Below are 9,451 nucleotides of genomic sequence, written 5' to 3' on the forward strand. Positions count from 1 at the left end.
GAATTACCCTGATTAGAGGGTCCCTGTAGGGGAGTCCCTGTAAGGGAGGCTAGATAGAAGCAATGGTAGACAAAAGCAGCCCAAGAATATTGGACTTTTTTCCTGTCCAACCACATTGATGTTCTCTTCTTCACATAAAATTTCTTTGCTATTATCTTCTTTGTGTTTCTTGATCTGATTTCTATCATTTTTGTTACAAATGGACTCATAAGTTTGGTGGATGATGTAGACGTGTGCCCAAGGTCACTTACCTAGTAACCAGGAGACCCAAGGCTAGAATCCATATCTTCATGGCTTTCCTTTTATTTGGAAAGAGCCAATTTTTATAGACTATTAAGTCATTTTTGTAAATACAATTTGGGGGCAACTTATTTTTTTTTTTACTTTAATTACTGAGATATAAACCTCCATCTGGCCCCAAAAAGTTTAGTTTGCACAAAAACATTATGGATCACTTTTAAGACTTTGAAAAAGTTCTTCAAGTTGGCAATTCTATTAAACAAGAAATTCTATTAGACAAGAAATAAGAGCAACAAACCCACTGTCCTGTTTAATTCAGCTCTTCAGAAGAATTTCACTTAGGAATATGTGTTTCCCTCCCAGAAATGATTAGTGGAAAAAAAAAAGAAGAGGGAGAATTAACATTTTAAATGAATGGGTATATAATGAGAGTTTCAAGTGGAAGAAAATTGCCCACAAATAGAATAGGATTTTGAATAAGAGACAAACTGGTTCGGCTATTTATGTACATTACCAGTTTCAGTCATTACATTCTAGGCTCCTTTTCAGCTCTGGCCAATCTTTCTTAACCTGATGAATACTTAACTGTTCAGAGTTTTACTTTGGGAGTTATACTGCTAAAAGTGGAGGTACATTGTCCAGCTGGAGCTCCCTGAGAAGGTGTGCAGCCAATTCGATGGCATAGGAGCAGGATAAAGCTGGCCTATTTTCCTTCTCATTATTTCTCTTCTCATTACTGAGCCCAAAGTGGGTCTGGTCCTTGGGGAAAGGCACTTGCTGAGGACCTTCACCCACAAGGACAGAAAGAACCTCTCTGTGGCCTGGGAGAGCCAGGCAGAACTTTCACTGATTGCTCATAGAAGCTCTAAGACACCAGGGACATCATCTAGATAAAGCCAGGTCAGGTGTAAGGTTTTCTAACTTCTTTGGGACTTGATTTTGCTAATGTGGTGGTCACAAGAAATCATTGGAAACTCTCAGAGTCGAAACAGTTTTTTCATTTACCCATTCATCTCTCGCACATTGAGGCAATGTTTAACATCTGCCAGGCAGGGGACACCTATGCAGGCTGATCAGTCATTCTGGCAAGTCCACATGAGAATGGCTGATGGGTAAAGACTCCCTTCTTCCGGGGGTCTCATGTGAATCATTCAGAGGTGGATCTTCTGCAGGCCCTCAGGTGGGCCCCTGAGCAGTTGAGCCACCCTTGATAAAAGGGAGAACTTTCTGCAGTGAATTACCTGTACACAAGCTGTTGCCTTGGCATCTGCATCTGGAAGGAACTGAAGCTAAGATCCAGCATTTTCATCTGTTCAGAAAAACTGGACGAGAACATAATAAAATGCAGGTGCTGTCAAAGAACACTGGCAGACACAAAGCAGAAACAACCCATCCCAAACATATGGCAACAGACTCCCAGGATCTCCTGGTGCATCTGTGAACAACCAAAAGTATTCTCTTGATGGCCAATCCAGTGGTTCAAGGGCAGAATGCCCTGACTGCTGTGGACATGGACCCCACAGATTAACGTCCTGCAGGATGACTTTGTCAGGAGCGACTCAGGAAGTGAAAAACAGCCCTGCTGGCAGCTAGGTTGTGATGTTCCCAACTGAAGATAAATAACACTCATGGAAAATAAATAATGTCCAGAGAAGGCCACTCCGTGACCATGTTTGGAACTAGACAGAAACAAGGCCACTTCTCAACAGGGAAAATGATTAACAGTCCCCCATCTTTGACTAACAAGACTCACTGCTTGCTTCTCCTTTACCAATCACAATTCTAGTCCCTTCTTAATCTTCTCATCTCTCTCTCTCTCAAAAAAAAAGATGCCCAATTATTGTATTGCTGCTGCCTCTTGACAACACACAATTCAGAACATGCCCCCACTTCCTAAAACTCTCCTTAGAATCCCTCAACATCTGTCTAAATCTTGTAATTACCCCCCTCACTAGTTCCTCTTACTGAAATGCCCCACAGTTCCTTGGAGTGAATTCTTGCTAGCTGCAGCAAGTGAAAAGAAGCTAATTTGGTTTAACTACAGGTATTTTCCTGGTGGTCTTCCATTGGTAGATATCAGCAGTGGCCTCTTTGCTTGCTGCCAGCTGATTAGCATCAGAAAAGTTGCTGAGGAAAAGAAAACAAATGTCACCATTTTCAAATGTCTGCCATTTCTTCTCTCCTCTCCCCTCTTTCTCCCATATAAATCCTGCCTTTGCCTTTGTTAGATGGAATCAATCTATTAGTGGTTTCTTTGGTACACATGCAAAATAGCATGTTAATAGCTCCCTATGTATGTCTCTGAGTCAGTATTCACTGTGGTAGATGGTTACTGAAGACGTGGAAGTAACAGTAGGGGGTCCCCATTGTGACTCCATATAGTTGATACATTAAGTTCAGTATCATACATCTCTCTTTAAAATGTTTCTCCACGAATTCTTCCAACTTGGGTTCCAACTTTCCAACAAGTTCCTTAATTCTTCCTCTTCTCTGCAGCCCACCAGAAAACAAACAAATAAACAAAAAATCTCCAAACACCAGAGCTCCAAAATGACATTAAAAAAGCCTCCCACTTTATTAGGCAGAGCAATTGATCTCACTCAAGCGTCTACCTGAACACTCAGCAACTTCGCAGATCTAAAAATTCATTAATGAATGAGAAATGGAAACTAACCTGAATATCTAATAATAGAACAGTTACTCATAAGTATAGTGTATCAGCTGAGTGGACTATCTTGTAGCTGTTAAAAGGGGCAATTAAGGTACCTAGAAACAAGAAAAATTGTTTATGAAAATTAAACATAATTTAAAAAATGGTGAACAGCGTGATTACAACTAGGTAGCAATCTGTGTGTAGCTCAGGGCCTAAACTGGGTACTGGGAGCGATTTACCGTATTTCCCCATGTATGAGACGCACCCTTTTTTGAAAAATTTGGGGTCTAAAAACTGGGTGCGTCTTTTACAGTGGTTGTAGATTTTTCTTACTTGCATTTTCTGCTGAGGACGAGGCAATCTATGAAGACAGTGATTCGTCATCAGACACAGATGAGGACAAGCTCATGGTTGGGAGTTTTGACAGTGATGAGGAGTTGTATAAATTTTATGATGAATAAAACTTGAGTTCAATAACTTTATGTAATACATTTCTTTTTTCAAATTTCAGGCCCCAAAGTTAAGGTGCGTCTTATACATGGGAGCATCTTATTCATGGGAAATACGGTACTAGGTATGACTTGATGGCATGAGCAGTAGGCCCATCAAGGCTCTATTTGAATGAGGGATAAAGGAACCTGATGGAAAGAACCAGGGTTTGGGAAAAAGGTGAGGGAAGTGAGGCACCTGCACAAAATTTAATGGTGTGCCAAACAAAAAGAGGCTTCAGTAAGCAAGATAAAAGTATTTTAATATGATAGTTTAAAAAATCAGAATTAAGGCCAAAAAGAAATCCATGATGAACACAGTATCAAAATTTTAAGGGAAGGTTCAACCCTGCACTTTCACAACTCTGAGAGTGAGCATCTCCCTTGCCTCACCCTAGTCCTAGCTCTAATAAGGACAATGACTAGCCATGTAGGGCCACTGGCTCTCTCCCACCTCTAGACTGAGCCCCATTGAGAATAACAACCACTCCTTACTAACCCCCCAAAGAGGGAGAGTCCAAATGCACACACTTGGTTAGGGAATGGTTGATCGGGGGGTTCCCGTGTATACACAGCAGTCCATCCTGATCTGTGGTTTTGCTTTCTGAGGTTTCATTTACCCCCAGTCAACCACAGTCTGAAAAATTAAATGGAAAATTCCAAAAAAATAATTCATGTTTTAAATTGTGCAACTGATATATGTAGCATGAAATAAATCTCACGTTGTCCTGCCCAGGATGTGCATCATCCCTTTGGTCCCCATCTCCACAATGCAGATGCTACCACCCATCCGTCACATAATAGCTACTCAGTTATCAGATGGGCTGTTACAGTATCACAGTGCTTGTATTCAAGTCACCCTTATTTTACTTAATAATGGCCCCAAAGTGCAAGAGTAGTGATGCTGGCAATTCAGACATGCCGATGAGAACCCGTAAAGTGCTTCTTTTAAGTGAAAAGGTATGCAATGTATAGGAAAAAACATAGTATATATAGGGTTTGGTACTCTCAGCGGTTTCGGGCATCCACTGGGGGGGGGTGGAAAGTATTACTGTAGTCCAATGTCAAGTAGATCTTGCAGAAGCTCTTGCTGGAACAAGGAGCTATAGCAAAAAAAAGGGCCCTACCATACAAATCTCCATAAAGAGCCGCTCTATGAATGTAACCTAGTTGGGTGACTGTTGGAGATTCTTAGAATGTGAAATGGGGGCATGCCTAGGAGTCAGAAGCAGCCAAGGACATCACTGTAGCAACCTGGGTCCCTGGGGCACCACTGTCCTTGCAGGAGCCAAAGCTGAAGGAGGTGCATTATCGTTGTGTAACAATATATGTGGGACAAACCAGAATCCCCCAAGCATCCAGAAAGCAGGCATTTGGAGGTGATATTTCTGTATATTCTGTAGGTTGGGGGTAGGGGCTGATGAAGAGGGATCCAGTTTTATAGTTGTAAACCTATTGAACAACCAGGGTAGGGGTGGCCTGTGAAAACTCCAATTCTAAATGCAAATATGCAAGGACTAGAGAGCAAAGACCCTGAACCAAAATGACTGTGCCAGGGAAATAACATAACGGTTGTGTAAAATCTTTTAAAGTTTTTCTTACTGTTTTAATGTCATCTTTTCAACTAATGAAAGGAAAAGTGAAGCAAGTAACGCATCCACAAAGTTACCCACCTAGAGTCTGGCACCATAGCTTGGAGTTCAGCAAACTTCAATGACATCTCTATTATCTGAGGTTTTATCGAGATCAAGATCTTCGTTTTCCGAGTGGTATTCTTACTAGAAAACGCTAGGTCAAGTTCTTATGAAGACAAAATACCTGTAGGATGAGGCCTAAAATAAGCACTGTGTATTAAAATTTAAAACACATGAACAACAAAAAAAACTGTGGCCAGTGATTCTAACGTGGAGCCAAGATTGAGAACCAACCAGACCGGTGCTGTCCAACAGAACTTTCCGCAATGATGGAAATGTTAGACCTGCGCTGTCCAGTAGACTGGCCACCAGCCACATGTAGCTTTTGAGCACTGAAATGTGGCTAGTGTGACTGAATTTTTATTCTTGTTCAATTTTAAGTAATGTAAATGTAAATGTAAATAGCCACATGGGGCTAATGGCTACTGTATTGAACAGCACAGCTCGCATGCAGTGGTGCTCAAATTTTGGCGGTCATCAGAGTCACCTGAGGAACTTTGTAAAAAAACAGAGGTCAGGCTCACATGAGCAAGCTTGGGCCCCTGCTCTTTATTAGTTCACCAGGTTTTCCGTAGCAGCACTTCACAAACTTACTGGGGACTTGGCAAAATGCAGATTCGGACTCAGCAGGTCTGGGATGAAGCCTGAGAGTCTGTGTTTCTAACAGGAGCCCTTGGCCTGCCAATGCTGCTGGTTAGGGGACCACACTTTGGGTAGCAGGGCTGTAGATTTTGATTGTTTCAAAGTAAATTCTGAGTGGATGCTATTAGCTATTTTCAAATGTTCTACTCCGTGAAAGTATTTTTTTTAATTTATTTTAAAAATTGAGATAAAGTTGACATAATGTGTAAGTTTAAGATATATGTGTGTATTTGATGCATTTATATATTGCAATATGATTGCCACAGTAGCTTTAGCTGATACCTCCACCACATCACATAATTATCATTTATATTTTGTGGTGAGAACATTTAAGATCTAGTCTCTTAGCAATTTTGAAGTCTACAGTGCTGTTGACTATAATCATGATGCTGTGTACGAGATCTCCAGAACTTATTCACCTTCTAGTTGCAAGTTTAATAACATCTCCCCAGTTCCCCCAACCAGGGCAAGAGGTGTTTGGGACATCAACTACCCATTCACTTCCTGCCTCCTGTTCAGATCTGCCCAGCTACATTTTATCCTCCCGCCCCAATTCCCTAACATATTGAAAATGCCAGCAACACCTTGAAGACTAGGAAGAGGTAGAAATCCAAGGTAAGTGGCATCTTGATCTATGTGTATTGTGTGCAGTGCATTGTTTTTCTTTCATAATTACTGCCTGTTCCAGAAAAAAGAGCTTGTGTGTGTGTGTGTGTGTGTGTGTGTGTGTGTGTGTGTGTCAACAGGGACAGAGTGAGAGTGTTGTTTAGAAAATTTACTAGTTGCCACAGATCACTATAACTGAAAAATGCAAGCTCTGCCAGTTTATGGCATAGAAATGGGAAATAACCTGTATTTGCCAATATCAAACAATTGTATCTCCTATAGATATTAGAAAAACATTCCCTAAAATTATTGCTAAAACTTGATAATAAGTATAGATTCCTGATTAGTCAATAGAAAAGGGGATCTTTAGTGGGTCAGAAACATTACATTGTCTTAACACAGTCTGACTTTTTTTTTTTTTAAGATTTTTATTGGGGAATTGGGATGGGAAAAGTGCTGGGGAATCGGGGGGAAGGGGAACAGACAAGTTGCTGTCATTTTGTTCTTCATCTAGTTGTGGAGGACGTTGCTTCACTGGCCCAAGTTGGCACCATCATTGCGCTCTTCCTGGGCGAGGCAGATCAGTCGCCGGCTTCTGGACGGCCGCTCACGGCGGCTGCTGGCCGCTCACGCTGGCTGCTGGCTACACACGGTAGCCCATGGCAACCCACTGCCACAGGGGCTGCAGCCTACGCCGTCGCCGGTGACTCATGGCAGCCCAGCTCCAGGTTGAGCTGTTGTTCAGCATCTTAGCTGTGGAGGGCAGTGTCACTGGCCCTCATATGTGGGATCCGAACCAGGGCCCTCTGGCATCCCAAGCCAGTTCTTAACCATCGTGCCACTCGGCCGGCCCACAAACTGACTTTTTAAGTCTCAGGAAGTTAAATGGGTCCTTTGATGGGAAATAATGGGCACCCTCTTTTTATTTCTCCATACTGGTGTGTTCCACAGTGTCACCCATACATTGGGCAGCTGCTCCTTTCTTAACATCTCAAGCCTACAAAACTCATGCTTAGATAAAAGAACTTAATTGTGCACTGTGCATCTCAATTACAAACTCTTACAAATTGCAGATGCAGGAGAAAGGAGGAGGGCTTTGTGAAATGACTGGCATCCCACAGCCTGCCTGTGGAGAAGGGAGTATTGTCACGTAGGTCCTGTCTTTTCTGGTCCTGGAGTTGGCCCTGGGTGGAGAGTCTGTCTGACCACTGTCACTGGGGTCACCTTTACCTGTATATTGGTTGGGACTTCCAGAAATTATCATCACCCACCTTCCTGCTCATTCTCTATTTCCTTGCCCACTCCTTCTCAAACACCCATTCCAGCTTATTTTCTTCCCAACCCATAAACGTTGGCATCTTTCAATGCTCAATCCCAGCCTTTCTTCATTTTATGAGGTGTGATAAAAAAAATATGGTGAGGGCCGGCCGAGTGGCGTGATGGTTAAGAGCTGGCTTGGGATGCCAGAGAGCCCCGGTTCGGATCCCACATATGCGGGCCAGTGACACTGCCCTCTACAGCTAAGATGCTGAACAACAGCTCAACCTGGAGCTGGGCTGCTGTGAGTCGCCAGTGACGGCTTAGGCTGCAGCCTCTGTGGCAGTGGGTTGCCATGGGCTACCGTGTGTAGCCAGCAGCCAGCAGGAGCGGCCAGGAGCCGCAGTGAGCGGCCGTGGAGAAGCCAACGACTGATCTGCCTCGACCAGGAAGAGCGCAATGATGGTGCCAACTTGGGCCAGTGTAACAACGTCCTCATAAACTAGATGAAGAACAAAATGACAGCAACTTGTCTGTTCCCCTTCCCCCGGATTCCCCAGCACTGTTCCCATCCCAATTCCCCAATAAAAATCTTTAAAAAAAAAAAAAGAACTGCGTCTCCTGTGCCAAAACCAAGAATATGCTTGTCTCAAGCAACAGGCAAGCCCTCTTTTGTTCGATTTGCTTAAGCAACTGCATCCTGTGTCAGGCGCTCCTGGACCAAAATGAAAATTGCCTTAAGCATTATCAAGTAATCAGCGTGAGGCTGAATCTGAAGGTTAGGCAAAGCCATTACACCTGCCTTAAAAACACAATTATTTACATCCCAATTGATCAATGGCTCTGCAGTTTTAGCTGCATTGTCAGCATTTTTTCGTATTATCAGGTATCAAGTCTTTGTATTTTTCAGCATTATCTCCATATTCAAGTCTAACAGCAAAACCAAGAAGCCAGTCAATTGTGTCTTGTCATCCTGAATCTTGAAAGGACAATTAGCATCTCTGAGATACTTTTCAAAGAACTTGGGCCAGTCACAGCTGTGGATAGTTTCCTCAATTACCTCTGTCTTCAGTCTTGTAGTGTCTGATTTTCTGGTCTTCTGGTCTTCAAGCCAAACAATAAAGTTTCTAAATTCTGTTTCATCTTTGTAGTTGAAGCCAGCAGGGTTGTGGTAGTCGAGGACTGTCAGCTTGCATCGAAACATATCATACTTCCCCGGAAATAAGACCGGGTCTTATATTAATTTTTGCTCCAACAATCTACATTTATTCATTTATTGATGTACAAAACTCCACATTTATCCAAACAGTCATGTCTGGCTGATGATCTTAACTGGGGCTTATGTTTGAGGTAGGGCTCGTATTACAAGCATCCTGAAAAATCATGCTAGGGCTTATTTTCCAGTTAGGTCTTATTTTCAGGGAAACACGGTAGTCGCCGCTTCTCATTCTGGTCTCCCGGGCTTCAGGCTTTGACCAGGAGAGGAGAAGTGAAGTGGTGTTGGCGGGGTAGGCACCGGCGACATGGTAAGAGCTATTCTCTGGTATTCTTAATCAATTGCATATTTTGTTATCATTATTTGAAAATAAGCTGCCTCAACTATTTTCTCACTAAGGCAGTCTATTTTTCTTGGCATCCTCTACTCCAACAGGATGAGATGGTTAGATTGTTTGCATCTCCCTTCCCATTCTCGCCCTAGTTGAGAAGTTTCAAATGCTCTTTCCCTACTCTACCTCCACGCTCACCACATCCAATGCCTAGGTTTTTCTGAAATAGTTTAGTTCTAAATTATTATTAAAAATGCCTTTGCAGCAACTCATTTATTTTTTTAAACGTTTTATTGGGGGAATTGGGGAAGGGAAGAGTGTTGG

At 42.6% G+C, this 9,451-nt stretch overlaps 1 pseudogene; it reads right to left on the reverse strand.

Annotated features, from left to right (window-relative positions):
• Positions 1 to 2,997: 2,997 nt before the first annotated feature.
• LOC109372982 (UPF0568 protein C14orf166-like) lies at positions 2,998 to 8,723 on the reverse strand (annotated as a pseudogene).
• Between the last annotated feature and the right edge of the window lie 728 nt (positions 8,724 to 9,451).

This window comes from Hipposideros armiger, unplaced genomic scaffold (assembly GCF_001890085.2).
Source record: "Hipposideros armiger isolate ML-2016 unplaced genomic scaffold, ASM189008v1 scaffold_682, whole genome shotgun sequence".
Taxonomy (NCBI): domain Eukaryota; kingdom Metazoa; phylum Chordata; class Mammalia; order Chiroptera; family Hipposideridae; genus Hipposideros; species Hipposideros armiger.